Below are 22,206 nucleotides of genomic sequence, written 5' to 3' on the forward strand. Positions count from 1 at the left end.
GGATCCCAGTTCCCATCAGTCCCAACTATCATGGCCAATGATCAAGGGTGATGGAAATTGCAGTCCAGCAACATCAGAGGGCACTGGGTTGGGAGAAACTGTTATAAATGATATTTTAGTTTCAGTAAAATCTTCATGTCTTTCCCCATCTTATCTTTTTTCTTCCAGAAAGGTTGCCCCTGCAACCATGTAATCAAGCCAAAGTTCAGTGTGATTTCAGGGGTGTTGAAATGTAATGATATCTCTCCTAAATAAATACATGAAATGATAAAAGAGTGATAGGTTCTTAGGTCACAAAACAGGGAACTTGGACATATTGTCTTTTTCCAGAGCATCTGAAATTAATATCAGCACTTCCCATATTGAAATGTACTGCAAAGACAGAAAGACAGCAAGGAAGCTTGAATTGTATAGATTTTCTCTCCCCCCATTAAAATAGGTTAAAAGGCCTAATTGCTTTCCTTTGAAGAGAAATGAGTTCCTGTGGGTTACTTAGCAACTAGTGACAATTTGCCGTTCTGTTTTAGTAGAAGAGAATACAATGCAAATTTTACTAGAATGCTTTTCACTTAATATTTATGCTTTTCATAAAGCAAACTCCTCAGCATGATATTGTTAGCTTTATAACGAAAACGTGTGCAACTTTGCTAAGAGGACTGCTAATAACTAGCTACACTGCAGGTTTATTTAAACATGATGGTACACACAGAATTGTGGGAACAGAAAAATAAAATGAAATGAAACTTCCTTTTCGCTTGTTCTTTTTTACTAACAGAGGAAATGGCAGGGCTGGGCTGGAATTAGAAAGGCGCCTAGTTTGACTCAATATATTTCCAGACACTAAATATTTCAGAGTTTTCAGTTCTGCTATTATGCTGTGGAAGTGGATCATAAAAAGCTTCACCTGCTGATAGCATAGCCAACCCATCTAACAATTCTCATTCTGCCCTGTGGAAGCATTACTGATATCATCCCCTACAGTCTGCATGAAGTCTAGCTGAGGTTTAGAGTTCCTCATACTTTATGACCCCTGGAAACCTGGAAGCATTTTAGAGCATCTTAATTTCTGATCTGAATATGTTCTTCTTTGTGTGGTTGAAGTACAGCTTTGTGTGGCTGAAGGAAAGCAATAAAAAGATGGATGAGATCCATCAAAAGGAATTCTGCAAGAACCAGACCACGTGGCCCAGTTTTCTTCATTGAGGACCACTGGGATATCATCTCACTGGATTTGCTCTTGAACTAATTGAGTTAAGCATTTTGACTTGACGTGGGAGAGATTAAACCTGGGATGTCTGTATGATCATCTTTTTGAGCACCTATATGGCACATTATACTTTGCTGCCCTTGAACCATAAAACTCATATGCCATCTCTCTCCTGTTGGGTTCAGCTTTTTTTGTATCTGAAATAATGAGATATTAACTTTAACGTATTGGCATGGAGTGCAACAGTAGTAGCCTATTTATCAATCTGCAGGGCACAGTCATTTCTGCTTCAGAGGGTAAATTCAGATGAGGATTTGTAGCTCCAGCTGCTGTGTTAATAGGAGGGCATCTGTGTGAACATAAATATTGAATTCCATGCCTTAAATTACGTAGGTTTACCCATGATATATGAAGGTGTTTGACAAAGTAAGGACAATCTCTAACATGCAAGTTGGGAAGCCATTTTGCTGTTAAATTTCTTAAACATCCTTCTACATTGGTTAAAAAATTTTCTTTTTAGGCTGCATGTATTGGTATTATTTACACTACTAAACTTTGTGTGTGTGTACTTGCACAGTTCCAAAAGTTTATGTGAATTACATCCTGATCTGCAGGATAATATAAATCCAACATGTTTTTATTTTCTTTCTTTATATCTCAGATGTGTTTTTGACTTTTCTTCAGAATTCAGATATGAGAAGTAATCCATTTCCCACAACCACCATTTAGGAGCCGTTGGACAATGAATATAAAGTATCTATATGAGTGGCTTTCATCATTCATATCTGTAGTGCACTGAATTTGGTTGAGGCCCAAGATGAGTCAGACATATTCAGTGGGCCTTGGATGAGTCAGGTACAGATAGACATGGATAGCTGTGAGCTGAGTTAGAGTGGTCCAGAGCAATCTGTGGCTGTCAGGATGCAGGGCATGTCAAGAAGGAAGGAGAGGCAGGCAGGTCAGTGATAAAGTCTGAGTCAGAGATCAACCTGGGAGAAGTGCTGTGGCTTTACTTCCTGCCTGTTTAGTGGAGGTATGGAGCCTATGGGGTGTGGATGCTCCTTTGCAAGCTTACAAAGCAACACTGCGCCAGAGTGAATTTTGCTACTTAGCTGTTAAGTGGAAGGATCAAATCCTGCATGGTGTTTCCATGTGCAGGAGCAGCAGATTTGATCCTGCACAGTGCCGTTTATTAGTTTCTGTTCTTATCACTGTGCAGCTGCTTGGAGTCACAGGACTCTGTTTACATTCCAGAGACCTCCAGGCTGTTGGAAGTCTCATGGGAAGGGAGACGGGATGTGACGTTAGTGGTTTCCTGTTTCCTTTGTTCCTTTGTTCAGTTGCTCTCTGCTTTCATAGAGAGAGGATGACTTTTCTGTCTGCATAGCTTAGAAATAAAAAGGATAGCAATGTAGCCCAAACCTCTCGTCTCTTTCCTGTGCTGGAAACTCTGCTGAAGAATGTGCCTGAGGCCTCATCAAAGGCTCAGGTCGTTAAACACGTCGGGAGGTGATTCCGAAGGCTCGGCTCGGAGGAAGATGAGGCTTTATCAGCTAGGCCGACACCGTTCATCCCTTGGCCTTTTAAAATGGGGTTTTAAGGATTTTAAAACTCTTTTAAAAGCCCTTAGCTATGCCCTCTAAATTGTTATGGGAACAGATCCACAGAGGAGTGGGTGGCCGTTGGGTGGCACAGGGCAGATTGCCCTGTTGTGAGGGCCACAGATTGTGACCACAAGCAGTGGTGGACGTCAGGCTCTCAAATTTCAGCAGCATCCTGTGCAGTGCTAAAATTCAGTGCACACACACACTCCCCCTCTCATGCTCCATTCTACAGCACTGTTTTGGCACTCCCTGCAGCATGGCACCCAGTACGACCACACCAGTTGTGCCACCCTAAAACCACCTCTGTACATGTCAAATCAGGGAGTCCCTGCGCACCCCTAGCCTTTTCCCCATATGCTTTTTCAGCGGAACATATGCTCAAATGTGTACAACTGTAAAACTACATAAATACAATCACCTTGCCACTGAAAGCACACATACCAGTTTTCCCACCTCCATCTCTGTGGGATCCCTCTGTCCTAATTTAAATTAAGAGTGAAATGTGTGACTCAGTTCTGATTATTTTCTTGTTTTCCTATGGCTTATAGCTAAACAAATCAAATTATTATGTACCTAATTAATATTCCAACAGTTTTAAGAAAGGTGGACTATGCAGAAAGTTGGCAAGATCTACCCAGATAAGGACAGATAACAAAAATGAACATAATTTAAGAAGAGCCTTACTAGATCAGATGAAAAGCCCATCTAATCCAGCGTTATGTTCTCACAGGGACCAAGCCAAGCAGGGCATGTGCACAATAGCATTCTTCCCAATACCAATAGCACAAATAATAACACAAAGTGTAGTTTTCCAGAGAAATCTTTGCTGCCTTACTCTTTCTGAGATGCTTTGCAGTAAACCATGCATTGGCTTAGCCTGTCATCCAAATCTAGGTCTGTGGTTTGGATAACATACTAAGTCAAAGCTTTGCTTAGCAGTGCAGCAGCAGCAGCAGAAGGACCATAGGAAAAGCAAAGCACCCAGGATATTTTCTCTGGGAACCTGCCCATTCCTGCTCAACCATTGTTTGTCTTAGCAAGATGTGTGAACTGGGTCAATGAATGTTATTTGGTTAGCTATTTAGCAATAGGAACTGGTGTAGGTGTTGGAGCAATGCAGATACAGTGGTACCTCGGGTTACAAACTTAATTCGTTCTGTTCTTAACCCAAAACTGTTCTTAACCTGAGGTACCACTTTAGCTAATGGGGGCCTCCTGCTGCCGCCACGCCACCGCTGCGAAATTTCTGTTCTCATCCTGGAGCAAAGTTCTTAACCTGAGGTACTACTTCCAGGTTAGAAGTGTTTGTAACCCGAGGTGTTTGTAACCTGAGGTACCACTGTATGGGAGTTTTGAGAGTGGTGAGTAAGCCGTAGGGTTTGCAAAGTATTTTAAGAATGCTGTTAGCCATTGACCTATCTACCCATGTTCGCAGAACATAAGGCTAAATCCAATGTGATCCTATCATCTACCTGTTCCACTTGACTCTAGGTTGCTGATGGATTCTGATTTGCTGACATTTTCTGGGTTGAGTTCAATAGGAGGTTTTGATCCAGATCAAATAGCAGGCATTGGGGGTGGGAACATGATCTGGATTGGGACCTCAATGGGAGCATGAACTGCTAATTGTGTGAATGTCATTTTGTCTGGTTTGGTCTTCACTCAGACACATCTGTGGAATTTCTGATGCAATGGCAAAATGGTGTAACCTCATGAAACTTGATGGTTAGGCAGTTCCAGATTTCTTAATTTTTAAATGGTTCCCTTCCCCCAAATTTCTATCCCTGTTCAAAATGGAAACCAGGCCAGCTGTAATCTGCTAGGCAGTCATGATGTTTGAGCCCGGCAGTTCCCGCTTCTCTTTTATTAAAATGCATTTGCATAAAGATAGAAAAAGTGAAGGTACTGTCTACTAAGATGACAATAAAAGGCAAATATTACTCAACTTGTTTATTTGATATAAAAGATAGCATCTGAAAATGGCTTGCATCTTGGATGAAACACTCACCGCATGGCAATCTGGAAATTAAATGTTAATGAACTGATTTCTTTTTCTTTCTTTTTTTCTTTTCAGTAGATTTCTTTTGACTTGATGATTTTGTTCTGACTTAGCTGTGTTCTTTTACATCTTAGCTGCGGCTCCCTAGGTTTCTTTTTGATGTGAATCTTGGGAAGCCTAGTGTAGATGTCAGAGCCTTGAAAGAGTAAGAAATTGCTTTCTGAAATGCATGCAATGCATGCTATGTTTGTAAAAGACACCAAAGTACTGAGGAGTCAGGCAAATGCTTCAAGATCAATGCCGACTTTTTCTTCTTCGTCAAAATACCATCTAATTACATGGACTTCCCAACTTGTTTAGTTGATCTCCCCAGATATGTGCATTTATTATGCTGAAATCAAGTTCCAAACTCTCCATGACAATTTGAGGAGAGCAGTGGACCTGCTCTACGTTTCTGTTACGCTGATGAAGGAATTGCAAGCACGCAGTAATATATTGGGAAAAGGGAAAAACACTGCTGGGAAAATTGAAGGAGATTAGTGGCTCTGTAGTGACATCAAGGCCATTAATATGCTTTTAGACATTTCAATATTATAAATAAAGGAACCGAGAGCCCTGGTGGTAAATGCATTTGTTGCAGCCAGAAATCTGTTGGCAAATATTGTAAAAGCAATTCATTGCCCACAATTATTTAGGTGCTTATGGGACAAGACATCACATTCTGGAGAATAATTGCTAGAATACTGACTTCTTTTTATTTATTTTCTTTTGGGAAGTTACACAATCAATGTTAGAGAAAGGTTAGAGAGTGTTGTCAGCGGCTGAAGTTTTTGTAATAGAATGAATGATTTTATGTGTAAAGCAAACACATAAAAGCACCCCATAAACTAAACACTCTCTGAAAGTGGAGAACTACAGTAAGTATGTAGCCTAGACTTCACTATGACAAGTTAGCTCTCTGCCTGCAAGGAGGTTCTTGTGTTGTGGTGGGATGGTCAAGCAAGCTAGGCTTCCTAGGGACTAAAACCCAAACTGAAGAAACTGAATACAGAAGATAATACAGAATACATTGAATGTTTAAGAAATCTAAATGATGTAACTTTCTGCATTGGAGAGGTGGGTGCAAAGTGTATTGGGGGAAATACACCCTCATCATAATGCTGGAGCAACAGTATTGTAATTGCTGTGCCTGATAATTGTAGAGAATGACCTGGTGCTTATTCATCCTCCTCCTCCCTCCTCCTCCTTCTCCATCTTCCCTCTCTTTCCTTTCCCTTTTCATCTTTCTCTCCTTTAATCTCTCCACTCCTTCAAATGTAAGCTATGCTTGTGTAATATGTGGGCGAGAGGGAATTTGGAGATAATGCTGCTCGGATTCGCTTGATATTCGTATTGGGTTGAGGTGCTTTATTTGAATTTGTCTTGAACAAGATGGCATACTGTGATTTAACTGTGCTGCTGTAATTTCGTACAACTTATATAACCAGGGCCTCAGGGGAGGGGTTAAAAGAAACAATAGATTTTGTGTATCAGCCCTGATTTCAAACTACGCATGCAGTTCTGGCATGAGGAGTGGGGGGAAAGCAATTTATGCCTTCCCTTTGCTAAAATGTTGTCGATTAAGTGAACTGTGTGATAAAACAGAAGAGAGAGAAATTTATCTGACATCGTCAAAGTAGCAGGCTTCACTCTGAAGACAAAAAAAAAGCTATGGGGAGTCAGAAACACTTGCTCAAAATGAAAACATCTAAATTAATGGATAAGTGCATGAAACATTGATAAAAATGATGATTCCCGAGAGCATTTGTATTTAATAGAATGGTGCTTGATGAGAGGGTCCCTATTCAACATGAAAAGTATCTGCCTATTCAGCAGCCGAGAACCATAAATCATTTCAATCATATCTCTAAATTGAGAGCTTGTGCTCCAAGACATACGACTGAATATTGTGAAACCCAGTGAATAATTTAATCCTTCTTCATCAAGTCTGGAGGATGAATCAACGGCAGAAATCAGGCCTGCATTTTACACACTGAGAACTTGGGGTGGGGGTACTTGGTGGAGAAGGGAATCAGATTGGATTAGTTAAGCGGAGATATTTCCCAATATATTTGGGGGGTGGGGGGAAGTAGCTCTGTTTATTGTGACCAATCCAATTCAAGCTTATGCCCTGCAATGTGATTTTTTTCAGGGTTCCCGACCCCCCACCCAGCCTAAACAGATGGCAGAATTCAACTTTTTAGTCTAATTTAAAGTATTACACAAGCAAGTGGAAATCTGGAAGGGGAGATGCTTCTTTGAAAGCAGCCCTTAAACCAAACTCTCTCTGAAAATGGAGAACTAGGTATGTAGCCTAGACTTCACTATGCTAAGTTAGCTCTCTGCCTGCAAGTAGGTTCTGAAATGAGGGCACTGTGAAACAGGCAAGCCCAAATTCTAAGGAAGAAATGGCTGGTGAAGGGATTGCACCACAGTCATCTCTCTGAATTCTGCTGCATTTGATGACTGCTCTCATAACCTACTAGAGCAGATTTAACAGTTCCCAGAATATGCACCTGCACTGTCTCTGTGATGTATATCTCTGCAAATTGAACTCAGATAGTTCTAGCTAAGAGTGAGCATATATCTTCCAGTTCAGGGCTGTCTAATGACCGCCAAAGGATTATCAGTTTAATTTGATAATAATAACCCATAGCTGGCTTAAACACTTTCAGCTCGTCATCACTTAACTATCATCCCTCCCCATCTACAATTCTTTCCATTCCATATATCATTTTGGCTGCCTTTATGAAACGGCACATGAATGACTTGCCAGAGCAGTCCCAGTTAGATATTAAATTGCAAGGGTGGGTCCATAATCAGATATTGTAAATGTGTAGCGCACATCCTCTGGATTAGTAAAACATACAGCTGCTGGCATAGAACCTGGAATCCATTTTTAAAACCTGGTGAATATTGGCCTGAAAATTAAAATATTTCCTAGAATAATGGAACCCTTCTCACTTTCACGCACAAACACAAACTATAATTTACTCCATGTTAAGGGGAGTGTGCCTGAAGAAGAGTATGTTCAAAGGTAACATCAAAGGTAAAATGTTATTCTTTGTTTTTAACCACATTGCATTCTAAATAAAATGAAATGACAAAGTTCGCACAATTTGTCCTAAGGGAAGAATCATAATCTCCATCCCCCAATCCTTCAGTCAGAACAAGGATGGGAGAACTAGTTGCTGAGGGACTGCAACTTCCATGATCATTGGCTATGCTGGTTGGTACTTATGGCAGTTGGTTGTCCAATAACAAATTGGCAGTCTGCAGAGTCATAGGCTCCCCATCCCATAGCTAGAAGACAAATCATCTGTTGTGGAAAAGACTCACTGCTGACTTGTTTTTATATCAAATCCATGAAGCTTCCTTATATGGAGCATTGGTCCATCAAATCTAGTGTTACCTACTTTGATTGGCGGCAGCTCTTTGAGGCTTTGGGTATGTGTCCTACTACCTGGAATGGATCCTGCTGCCTTGGAGACTGGCAGCAGCTCTCCATGCCCGCAGTCCTCCCCTCTGGCATCCTTTTCATCCAATATTGCTGTTAGATAATTTTAGGTCCTGCACTTATGATCTTCCTGGATGGGTGGGTGGTAGGGGAGAGAGCTCTTGACATGGCACTGTCTATTTCTTCACTTACTTCAACATGCAGTAAGCTGGCCCTGCTTATTTTGCTGAGTGGTGCCCAAAATACCTACCCAGATGTTGCCACCATTTTAACTACGGATTGAGCCTTGGGTTTTCTGCTTGGGAAAGATGTGCTGCAGCTCCACCAAACATTAAAGTAATGGCATTCTCTACTGCTACCCCTAACCTGCTGTACTCCGTCAGCAGAGTCATTGTTAACCAAATTATCAACAATTGTTGTTTAAAGCAATGACTTGGGACAACTGATGAGGATATCTTGCTAATATATAATTAACTTGCCACCATGCACACTTGCTTGCAGATGGAACGCAGTAAAGAAAAGCAGTCGGCGAGTGAGAGAACAAGGAAGAGAAACAGCCAGAAGCAAGTGCCTTGTTCTTTTCTGCCAGGAAAAGTGAAGCATTGACAGACGGTGAAGAGACAAGTGCTGTGGGTCTCTCCTTGCCTGGGGCATGGGGCAAGTAGAAAGCTGAAGGAGAACTCTCCAGCCAGGGGTTTCTGTAGTAGCTGTTAGTACTATTAGCTGCTACAGGCACTCAGAGACTTATATATATTGGAAGATGGTTGGGAACCCCATCAGTGTCCAGCATTTCAGTAATTTAGAACTAGACACTATATTAAATAGTTCACCTCTTTTATATGTTCCTTTTTTCTGGTCAGCCTGAGCAGTTATTTTTTGTCCTGCAGTGTTCCGCCTTTATATTTTTAGTTCAAATAAGAAACTTATGCCAGATCACTCCTTTTAGTGTTAGGAAACTGTGCAAGATACAGGGCTTTAGAGAGCAAAGATATCTTTCACACAGCACAATCTAGAGCCTCGAGATGCATTGCTATGGGGTTGTTTAGCATTGGATCAGAGAATGCTAATGATGCCTTGATATTTTATTTTATTCCTATATTTTATTTGCTTCCTATTATTTTCACATGGAATGGATTGGATGCTGGCCTAAGTAAAAGTTCTAATAGGAAGGGTAAAGTAAAGGTATATTGCTTGCTTGCCTCTAAGGATGAAATACCACTCGAAACATGGAGATTAAAAAGTAGCCAAAAGAAAGCTCTCATCAACCAAGGGGCGGGAGGATAATATAAGGCACCAATCCAAATGAGCTGTTAAAATGTCAGGACACCTGTCAGTTCCAGGATGTTATCTAACAAATCACCTTCCCTGCTGTATACCTGTACAATTAATGAGCTCATCAGAGGAGACTGACCATGCCACAATCTGAAGACTGCAATCTAGTGAAACCAGTATAGATGGACCTTGTCCATGGTGGGGTTTTCTCTGAAATGGTCTCTGTTGGGAAACTGTGTACGTGCAGCTACTCACATAGAGTCAATTAAGGTTTGGCAGACAGCCAGAAGGTCATGTGAAGGAGTAAGTCTGCCTGGTGATAACAGAAGCATGGAAACAGCTCCCTGATTGGTCAAGCTCTCTCAAGGGAGTGATAATTAATGGCCTACTAACTGGAATGTGTTAGTTCAGGAGTTCTGAGTTCTGTGCGTCAGTGTAGGAGTTGTGAGTCATGTATGAGAGAGCTAGCTAAAGATCCGTGTTCTGTTCCTGTAAATAGTCCACTGTATATAATAAACACCTTACTACAAGTTCCTGGTTCCTGCTTCGTCTAGCCTGTCTGCAGCCAAGTCGCCAATTGCTTCCATGGATTCTGCGTTTACTCTGCTAGGTCTGGCTAAGGTCCTGCAACTAGTCAAAAAGTTGCGAAACACCAATAGATTTTACCAATAGTCTCACCACCCTCGCTCATCAGTGACATGTTTCAGATGCTCACTGAAAATGCTACTTATTGTTTTTATAATTTTATAGTCTCAGTATTTGATTTGGTGATTATTTATAGTATTTGTATTTGTGGACTGTTTTGTATTCATTAGAGTTTTTCACTCCACATTGTAAACTGCTTCAAGATATTTGCTAGTGGTCTTAAAAGGTGATTGGCTGACACTTCTGCAATAAAGCAAGAAAAAATAGAGCTTCTTTGTAAGGTTGACCTAGTTTGTACCTGACCTTTTTATGTTGTTAACTGCCCTATCATCTTCAGATGAAGGGTGGTATACAAATTTTAATAATAATGGCACCTAGATTATATCCCACTATTTTCACCATGTAATCATCATCATCATCATCATCTGGGTGGCTTACAGCACATATAAAAACATAGTAAAAGTCAAACATTAAAAAAATCCCCAGTACACGGCTTCACTTATTGCAGTGAGAGAACCACCAGAAGGCCCTCGGAGCTGGACCTCAGTGTCTGGGCTGAGCGATGGGGGTGGAGACGCTCCTTCAGGTATGATGGGCCAGCACCATATAGGGCTTTAAAAGTCAGCACCAGCACTTTGAATTGTGCTCAGAAACATACTGGGAGCCAGTGAAGATGCTTTAGGACAGGTATTATATGGTCCCAGTGGCTCCCGAATCACCAGTCTAGCTGCCACATTCTGTATTAGTTGTAGCTTCCAAGTCACCTTTAAAAGTACCTCCACATAAAGTGCATTACAGTAGTCCAAGCGGGAGATAACCAGAGCATGCATATCAGATGGAGCTGGTAACTGCCCTGGACACAGAATTGACCTGTTCTTCCATGGACAGCTGTGAGTCTAAAATGACTCCCAGGCTGCTATAGCATTCACTTCTTTACTTACAGGAATGTGTACCTCTTTCCTTTGGGGGGGGGCAGATCCCAGCCCCAATTACTTGTTTTAGGCACTCAGAGGTCCATTATCTAGCTCAGCTCAGAGATGATACTGTGCTATTTAATCCTGCCCACTTTAGAAATCCATTAGGAGACTTACCATATCACAATTACCATAGTAAGTCTTATTGCCATTGTCGAGGCACATCGTCTGCAGATGGACACCATTTATAACCTCTTCTCATAGCTTTTTTATTATTTTGGAATGAGTTGCATCATCTTCTGCTTGATACCATGAACCAAACCTACCACTGAAGAGTATGTATGGGAAATAGGATTGCAGTCAATTTCATTAACGTAAGAACATAAGAAGAGCCAGCTGGATCAGGCCAATGGCCACCTAGTCCAGCATCCTGTCCTCATAATGGCCAACCACATGCCTGTTGGGAAGCCCATAAGCAGGATTCGAGCACAAGAGCCCTCTCCCCTCTTATGTTTTCCAGCAACTGATATTCAGAAGCATTCCTGCCTCTGCACATGGAGTCAAAGCATTGTAGCCATGATCTGAATTATAATCAATGGCTTGGTACGTTTAACATTTTTCTTTCGTATATGGGCTTAATACTTATCTGTTTGAATAACATCCCAGAAACATTTGATAATTGGCAACTTAAAAAAAACCACAACCCAAAAGATAAAGTGCCCAAAGTGAAGTTCTAATTTCTGCTGACTAATGACCCAGCACATGCATGGCACTCTTTGTAGTGTGATCATGCTCTCATCTAATTAACACTTTGCTATCTGTCAGCTAACATCCTTCTTTTGCCTGTGTCTTTGAATTAAGTAGGTCACTGGCCACAAAGGCTGTGCAAAGACAGTATCAAATATTGAGTCTGGTGGCACAGAGCCTCAACCTCTTTCCTATTTCATTGACAATTTAAATCACATAGAGTTTTTAATAATCCCTAATTTGGGTATCAAGCCTAATGCATTTCCGAGGCATAAGCTTTCATCTGTCCAGTGTCAAGGCAATTCTGTTGTTATGGCCAATTGCCCAGTTCCATAGCACACAAAACACCAGGCTGCACTGACTCATAGGAAATACAGAAGGGCATAGTAAGTGACTATATCCTACACCTGTCCTTGGCTGCTCTTATTTTACAGTTCATCAAGTACTCATTTATTTTATGGGGTTTTTCCTCCATTATTTACGCCTTCTCCTTTGCACAATCCGAGCACCTGTATTCTCTGTTATCCTATCTAGAAGTTGAAGATGGATGGATAAATATCAGTCCCCTTTGCAGCATAAAATAATGTGACTGATGAAGTGACCTGTTAATGAGTTTGAACTTCTAATATTTCATAAGGCTGTCAGCAAACTCAGACAAAATATGCATGATGAAAGTATGTCTTTATAAAGGTTGACACTCTATTCTATTTCATGGAGAAAGAAAATGACTGTTGCCTTTTAACACATAATAACCATCACTGCAATCTGCATATAGATTGTATGAGACACCTCTGTGTTTGAAACATACACAAGCTATAATCATTGTTATTCATTTCGAAAATCCAAGGCAGCTTTAAGATGGAACAGATTCACAAATGCATTAATCTGTATGACTGCACCACTAAGTGACCCAAATCCAGCTCTAGATGCAGGCAGCTAGTTGTATGTAGGACCACTAGCAGCCCAGGATGGGAATAAATCACACGGGTTGCATCAAAAGCCACATCCATCCAACTCAGTGGGACTCAGATCAACGTCATAATGCAGTTGGACACGTCAGCCACACATGCAAAAGACTGCTTCCATGCACATATCTCCCTTGCATGAGCCGATTAACAAATGATTAACAAATGAATGATTAACAAATGAGCACCTGAACTGCTTCCATCAGCACATATCAGGAGATAGCCAATTAAGTCATAGGCTGTGTACGCATCATAAATTTACAGCACACTTAAAGCATATATACCCAAAGAATCCTGGAAACTGTAGTTTGCACCTCCTTGGCATCCATTTGTCTCAAGAAACAACGGAGTGCACCTCTAGGGTCAAACAGCTGCATTAGAAGCACCATAATGACCTTCCCAGTATGTAAGCCTGAGTAGTACGTGTGGAGGTCCTGGGCTGCCCAGGTGACAAGACCCGCTTTGAAACCACCCTTTGAAACTCTGGGTATCGCATGATTTATAGGGATTCCTAAACGAAAGATAAGAAAAGTTTGTCAGGATGGTGAATGGACTTTTAAAGACTTTTAGTATCCAAGACAGATGTTGTACAGAGATTTTTCTTTTTAATGATTCCAGAACAAATCTGCGTGTGCCTCTTTACTAAAAGTTTTATTGAAATGTATCATGCATGCTAGTAAAATGTCAAGGTTAACCTCACCTTTAAATTATGCAATAGTTAGTACAAAAATTGCTATTTATAATGTTCTCATTAATCTTAATTGTGTAACCTGCTATGATATGAGACACCTCCACCCTTTGCAAACTAGCACTCTGAGTCAGTGTCAGTAGAGTGAGGATTTTTTAGAAGAAGAAGATCCTTCTGAAATTCTCCTAAGCCATGGTAACAATTTGTATTTAGCCTACATAATGCGAAAGTGGAGCATGATAGAACATTAGCAAAGGTTGCTTCCCACAGCCTGTTCTTCCATAATTTTAGGGTGTACAACTGCCAGGTAGGGGAGATGGCAGACCAAGTCACTGACTGATGATGACGAAAGATGAGTGAGGCTTGATCAGTTACCAAAATGTACATAATGAATGAGAGACTAGGTAGGTTGGTCTGCAGTGTCTGCTGCAACTAGGACCACCTCATTATGTCAGTGTAGCTGGGCTGGTTACTGGGGCCCTGCATGATAGGTTACTCAGACCCATCTATGCACCCACAATTCCCAGTAAGTGAAAAAGGCACTCCCTTTTTGATGGGTAAAAGGAACCCCACAGAGCTCCCTTTCCACAGCATTTAGGGTAGCTGGGTTATGCTTTGAGGAGGAATAGGTGGGCAATGGGGCAGGAACAACTGTCAGCCAATGCCGAGATGAAGGCAAGAGGCAAGAGAGAAACAAGCCCTTCCCAGAAGTGGTCAGATGGTGGTCACAGAGGTAATTCACTGGGCAAATTTACCAGTGACTGAGAGGAGGTGGCTTCCTTTTCCACACCAGGAGGTGGCAGCGGAGGGAGAGTCAACATTGTGTCAGATGAATGTGTGGCCATTTTTTCTGACATGAGTATCTGTATCTGTGCCAGGCTCTTTAAATCATTGTCTTGTTGACCATCAGAACTCAAGAAAACATGTAAAGCCATTGCTGATTGCTGCTGACGTTTTAAGTCTCAGAGCTGATATAACTCCTTTTCGGTGGGGATGCAGAAAAGTTAAATGTGTTTTTGGAACAAGTTAGATGCAATTATCTTATATCTAAGATAATTGACTGTGATGTCTCCCACGTAACTTCAGTTTATTATCTTTTTTCTAATGGATATTAAAAGACTTCATCACGCTCAACTAATATAGAATTAATTGAGAAATTATTAGCCACAGCAATGGTCAGTATGTTCCAGAACAGAAAGTGAAGTTAAGAACATTAGGTTAAAGGCCCATCTAGTCTGGCATGTAGTTCTCATAGTGACTAACCAGATGACTATGGGAAGCCTGCAAACAGGATGTGATTGCAAGAGCACTCATCATCCCCCATGACTCCCAGCAACAGGGCTACAAAGGTATGCCACTACCAACAGTGAAGACAGAACATGGCCATCATGTCTACTTGCCACTGATAGCCTTTTCCTTCATGAATTTGCCTGATCCACCCAAGTTGGTGGCCATGCTCACTCATTGCATCCCGAAGTTGCAACTGAGAGATAGCCAGGACTTTTTATTTTGGGGGGACTCAACAGAACTCAGTTCCAGCACCTCTCAGGTGAGTTCCAGCAGCTCTCAGGTGGGTGCCATTGCCCTTCTAAGAGAAAGAGGGGGTCGTTCATGGTGAGTTCCCGCACCTCTTTTTCTAGAAAAATAGCACTGGCGATAGCCCAGCTAATAGTGCGCCCCCACACAGCATCCCTCCCTCGACCTTGTGATAAAGTTTCCAGGGCAATTACTTCAAGGATTCTCTGTGCCTGTGTCCAGTGCTGTACTAGTTGCGGCAGGAAATCCTAATGTATCTTTTGCTGCTGGAGAACTTCTGCACACTAAGGTGGAGTGAGCTCTGATACACATGGGCTTCCTACACAAGGGGGCATAGATTCATGGATGCATCAAACGTGGTGACTGTGTGTGTGTGTGTGTGTGTGTGTGTACAGAGAGAGAGAGATTTCTAGAAGAAAAGCACTGTGTACACACACAAACACACACACACACGGATAGCATTTGTAATATGCTTCACAATCATGTTCCCCATGTCCCACCTCTCCCTTTGATCTTTTTCCACTTTCTTTTTTAAAATCCTTCTAGATGCGAATTGCTGGGAAATGACTATGGAAAGGGGCTCAAGCCCCCATACTCTGCTTGTAGGTTTGCATTTCCACTCTGATTGGCTATGGTGGAAAATGGAATGCTGGACTAGATAGGCTTGCAATCTCATCCATAAGGGCTCTTTTTAAAAAAAAAAATGAAAATGGAAGATTATTGAAATGATCATTTATATTAAAAGCATCAATTTTGTCTTCAGAAAAGAAAAGAAAAAGCCCATTTCTGTCCATTATTTAAATTCCAATTTTGGGCTCAAAATAGAACCTTTCTGGCACAGTATTACTGTGAGGTTCCTAGCGGGATTGCATTATTGGATATCTATCTTAACAAAGAAGTGGCAGGATTATGAGGTAGATGCTATTACACCTGGGAAAGTGATGGTCCTGTAGAACTCCAATGCTGATAATCAATTGAATGTCAGCTATGATCAGTGCTACCCTGATAATGTAAGTAAAGAATGTCATCGGAATATAGATGCTCTGATGGTATGCAATTACTAAGACAGCGCAAACTGGCAACTTCATGAATGGAAAATGCAAACCGTTCCCCACATTGTAGCAGTTTTTAATTATCTGCTATCTCTTGTACAGTGAAATATAGAGAAATCGATTCAGGTAGCTTCTAAACCATGGTAAGAACAGCAAGTCTTTAAAATTACTATCTTTTTCCTCCCTAGCAAATAGTCAAGCACACTTTCTTTAATTTGATCTTTTCTGAATTTTGTATTGGACTGCAATATGGTCCTTCTTTTCTTTTCACAGGAAATAGCAAACTCCTAGGACAAGTTGGAAAATCAGTACATACTGATCCTACTGGATGAGATCAAAAGTCATGCTAGTTCAGCATCTTGCTTCCTACAATGGCCAACTAGATGTCTCTGGCAAGTCCACAAGCAGAGCTAAAGGGACAGATGTTCTGTTGTTCCCTAGCAACATGTTGCTTTTGAATCTGGAGGCTTCATATAGCTATCATGACTGATAGCTACTGAGATATTTACCCTCTGTAAATGTGTCTAATCTTGCTTCAGATGAAGGGTCAAAGCTCAGCAGCAGAGCATCTTATTTGCATGCAAAAGGTCCCAGATCCAAGCTCGGCATCCCAAGTAGAGCTGGGTGGGAATGTCTTGTGGGCACTGCGGCCAGTACTGAACTATATGAACCAATGATTTGACTTGGAGTAAGTCAGTTTGTGGTATTCTTCTGCTCTCCTTTTAAAGCCATCTAAACTTGTGGTTATCACTGCACCATGTGGCAGTTCATACCTCAGAAAACTGCCATGAGGACTCTGCCATCTTTGGGAGCAGTGTTTTGAGTGGCATTGAGTGGAGATACAGCCAGGCATGAGAAACCCAGGAGGCCCATTACACACAATCAAATTCCTTGCAGGGCCCCTAGGGACTGTGGCAGAGTAAATGACTGCTGATCTGCTGTATACAGAGGGTTTCTCAAAATACCATAATCATAATTCGGTTTTATTGATACTCCAAATGTGTAATGTTGAAACAGCTCTTTCATAATTGAGGAAGCAGCCCTGCACCTGTTAGAAAACCTGCCAAATCCAGGTTATTTCTAGTGAGTCAATACTCATTTGCAGTCAACACTTATCTTAATTAACCCTGCATAATTAACACAGTATGTGAGAAATTCCTAGATAAGTGGCAGACTGAAACTTATCATATGCATAAGTTGGCAGCTAATAAATTGAAAAGGTGCCTTAATTGATATATGGGTCCCCATGGAGGCTATTAAACATATTATAAGGAGAGCAGGGTGTTTAGGTGTAGTACTGATACTTAGATAAACCCCTGTATGCATCAAGGAGGGCTCTGATGTCACAAAAATCTGTAGCAATCAAGGATGATAGCAGGTCTGTACATTTGGAGCAAAAAAAAAAACCTCTGTAAGAAGCACACCTTCATCAGAAGAATCGCTGCAATGGGGGGCTCCTCCCCTCCCAGAAACATCTCCCCTCCCTCAATAAAAACAATCAAACAACAATAAACTCACATGAATTAAAAACAGTTAAAACACTTGTAGCAGCAATGCGGTCAGATTATCCATTCCTGACTGAGGGAAGAAGGAAAAGTTTGCTGTAGGAAGCCCTGTGCCCCATATGGCTGTTGTTGCCCCATTTTGTGGGTGTTTTCACCATAGCCATTTCTCCAGCATTTGGTCCAAAAATTAGAATCAATGTGACAGCATGAAAAATGGGAATTCCCTACCTACAGTCTAGCTTCTCAGGAGTCTATAACCTCATTATTATATATTATAACAGGGATTATATTTATTATATTTTGCTGCGTTTGTTAGCAATAAGCCTGAGGCTCCGTCCTCAACCTATGTGGCAAACTCACTACCAGACTTTGACATGGTATCCCTGATATATACCTATTCCATCATAGGATGAGAGGTTTGGGGGCATGTTCATATTCATTTTTAAGCTATTTAATTGGGCATGAGCAGGGTGAAACGAGCTGCCAGTTCATCGACAAAGCAAAAAGTCATAGAAAAGTGCTGTTATTTTAATCAAATAATTATCTAAGGCTTCTGTGTGTGTTTAAAAACTTATAACCACTGCCCTTACCTCGCCACAGTTCCTAATTTAGAGTGCTACAAAGGGGGGGTGCCTTAATGTACAGTATCACTGGAATCAACATTTCAATTGGTCCCAGCTGCTATCCTCATGCGAACTCTGTTTTTGCATTAGCAATAAATTTTGCATCAAGCACCTGGAGAGAAGGCCATTCAGCATTCTGGGAGTGGAAAGGGGAGTAACCTTAAAAACTCCTGACAGTGGGGTTCCCCCCCCCACTGCTGTTTTCTGCATATGTTGGTATGATTATATAGATTCTAGAAGATAATCAACTGCTACTTGATATTCATGAAGGGAAAATGTGTTTGTCCCAGAATTTATACCTAATGGTTTAATAAAAACCACTGCTGCAGTATTATAGCTGAATTGTTACAGAATGGCATGTTTATTGTTGGGTCTTAAAGATATGAGAATGCACACTTTAATTAGGCCATCTACTAAGTGTTTGCTGAAGGTGTGGGGGGGTTGTTATTTTCCCAAATTTCTGAAATATATTTTTCCTTTTCATGGCAAAAGTCAGAGTATTTCATGTCAGGTGTGCATCTCTCTCTCCTCCAGCCCCCAATACATTTTCATTGAAATCCTTTCTGATACCTCACTGATGATGGCAATGAAGTTAGTGCTGGTTCCAGATAACAACAATTACCGGGGAATGATTGTTGCCATGTTACAGACATTAAAGACCTCTGTGACACGTTTGCTAAGCATTTTGAGAGGAAAATCACTTGCATCCATCAGGATTTGTATTCCAACATTGGTGCTGACGATCCTGGTGAGGTGTCTGATGTTCTTGCCCAGTGCTCTTGCCTGATGTTGTTGGGTGAATCTCAGGCACAACCACTTGTGTCTTGGACCGTTGCCCCTCATGGCTTGCAAAATCTGCCAGAGAGGGGGTGTAGGGATAGACTAGGGAGGTAATTAATGCATTTCTCCAATAAAGAGTAGCCTCAGACTGCCTGACAGAGCCTTCTCTGCACTCAGAATATCTTATTAATTTTAGACCAGTAGCAAAATCCCATTTCTGGGTTAGATTAGTGAATGGTTGGTTGCCTACCAAATCCCCAGTACTCTTGGAGGAGACAGCTGGAAAATTTGGAGAAAGTTTATTCTGGAGGTGGAAAGATGCAATTTCCCTGAAGCTTCAGGGCTGCTTACTCCATTTTTGTAGTGGCAGAAACTGTAAGAGTGAAAACACTTTGGCAGTCATTCCCTGCCCCAGAACAAAAAAATCATAGGCACTGTAGTTTACCCTTCACAGAGCTACAATTCCCAACAACCTTATCAAGTTACAGTTCCCAGCATTCTTTGGGAGAAGTCACATGCTTTACAGGTGTTTTAAATGCATGGTGTAGATAAAAGTGCTGTTACTGGCACGAGCTATCCAAATGTTGGCATGAAAATTTCTCGCCCCCTGAAAAACACACCAATTTCAAGCCAAAGTTTTATGCAATGTAACTATGAGCTGATCAGTGCTTACAATTGCTGACTTGCTTCCAGACTAAGGGGCTGATACCCATCACCAGTGATCCACATGAAACACTCTCTATTGTTCTTTTTGGTTCGTGCTGAAAATCTTCCTTTTTCAATAAGAGAGGTGTGTTTTTCCCCCTAGTGTGCATCTCTATCAAATCTGACATTGTTTTAAACTGACATTTTAATTGTTAAATCACTTTTATGAGATGTTTTATAGGAAGCACTTCATAAATGAAATAATAAAATGAAATATAGAAACCCAATGTGATCATTCCAGGCCAATAGTTCATTTGAAATTTTAGGCAGAAATTTGAAGGTGGTTAGATTTGTACAATCAACTCTCAAATGATGGAGCTAGTTGTTACTGTATCATTTTATTTTCCTTCGTACAATATATCAAACAAATATATCAAAAATTGTTTGTTTATAGGGTCTCTCTCTTTCTCATCTAAATATAGTTTGCTTTAAAGACAAGGGGAATTAGTCTGAGGAAGCTCATGAACACTGAGTTGCTTCATCATTTTTGCTTCATTATTTTGTTTTTGAACAGCAGGGTGAGACAACTGAGGCATGATGACAATCAATACTAATCACTTAATGCTCCTGCATGCTGTGCATGTCCTCATCAGCAAAGGTCTCATCTCCTGTTTAAAGGATTCTTAATGCTGTGCAGTGGGCCTTATTCTCATTCTGACCTTGCACCAGCACGGCATTCATGGATTTGGTGGTAATACTTGAAAAGTGAGGAAGAGATTAAGGGGCATGACTCAGGCAAAATTAAGCCCCTTTGTGTCCTATGGAACTCAGTGGGAGAATTAGGTTACAATTTCTTCCCATATGCATAAAAATGTAAGGCAGTTGTCACCCTACAGTTTGTGTGGTGCTAACAAGTGGCGACACCAACTCCAGCATGGTGACAGGGTGGCAGGCAGCCCATGCAAGTTGTTTAATGGATGGTGGGCTTCACAGACTGAAGCATTGAGGTTTAATGGAGGGGGTGCTTCAGCAAACCACTCAGTGAAGCACCTCCTGCGCCTTTAAAAGGGGTTGGGATGAGCTGTGAGGGGAGTGGCTATCCATAAGATGTGAGTAGATAGGCAAGAGAATAGGTTAGGTATAAAGGGAGGAAGGCTTAGCTAGTTGTGAGAGGAGAGGGTTGACAAGTGGAGTGAGCAGGGGTGGCAGCCCCTGGTTCTACATACTTACCTTTGAGTAAGGCGCATTGAACTGAGTAAATATGCATAGCATTGCACTGTTACACATATATTTAACAATTTCTCACTGAAATCAGTAGGGGTTAGAAGCACTAAACATTCTATGTTTGACTCAATACCAGACATACTGTACTGGGTGATATTGATTGTCAATCATATGTAAGTTAATTTAAGCCCATTAATTTCAATAGGTCTACCTAGAGTAAGAAGGATACAACCTTTTATTTAATAGTTTTTATCTAAATAAGAATAATTTGGTCAAGATTTGTCAGAGTGTAGGACATGTGATGCTCAGCCATGTCCCTGGTGCCCCTAATTTTGTCCTGTTTTTGGTGGGAGGCAAGTTGCAAAATGGACATTGCATCAAAATACCAATATGGAAGGAATTAACTTCTTCACCCTTTCTCACTCCAGTGTTGATACTAAAGATTAACCCCAAGTGAATTCAAATCAGCAGCTGGATATCTTCCATAGAACTCTTCTACTCAAGATCAGGAATTGGAATTGTAGATGGAATTCATCCTGCTTTGCACATAGCAAGTCAAACCCACCCCATCCAACCATCTATGAGTCGGGGGGGGGGGAGGTAAAGTCTACCCACATATCTACCCCTACAAATCAATCCATACCATGCCTTTTACTTCCTCTCAGCATTGTATCTCAGTTACTTATTATACTGACATCACAGGTCAGAAAGCAGAAAGAAAAAAAGGAAATGTAATAAGAGCACTGCAATGAAAGCATGTCTATGTTCAAAGGCTAATATGCAGAGACTCTTTTTGTTCATTAAAGCATAATGTGGCATCACCCTAGAGAGCTTTTGCTCATTTGCCGAGAATGACTGCTGTTGAGAATTTACCAGTAGGTGGCACTGCTAGGACTACAGTATCAATAAATCAATATGAGCCTGAAGGGACCGCTGGGGTTACAACTGTATATAGTTATTGACTGTTCTAAAATGAATTGTTGGTTGTAAAACATTAATAAAAATTTAGATATGAGATTCCAGGTGGAGTTTGTGCTACTTCCATCAACGCAGCCAGGGAAAGGAAGAAAAAAGAGAGATCAAGAAAAGGAGCAGCTACTGACAGCTCTTTCAAGATCATGAGGCATTATTAAGGGCATTTTCATACAGTCAATACTGCCCACATTTTGGGTCTATTTTATTTTTTATTACACTTAGATCCCAACTTTCCTGCAAGGAGATCAAACTGTATTTATAGGCGATCCTTCTCCTCCTCATACACTCATCCAGAGGCTAATTTCGTGCTATGTATACCACTATAAATA

This window comes from Podarcis raffonei, chromosome 5 (assembly GCF_027172205.1).
Source record: "Podarcis raffonei isolate rPodRaf1 chromosome 5, rPodRaf1.pri, whole genome shotgun sequence".
Classification (NCBI taxonomy): Eukaryota; Metazoa; Chordata; class Lepidosauria; order Squamata; family Lacertidae; genus Podarcis; species Podarcis raffonei.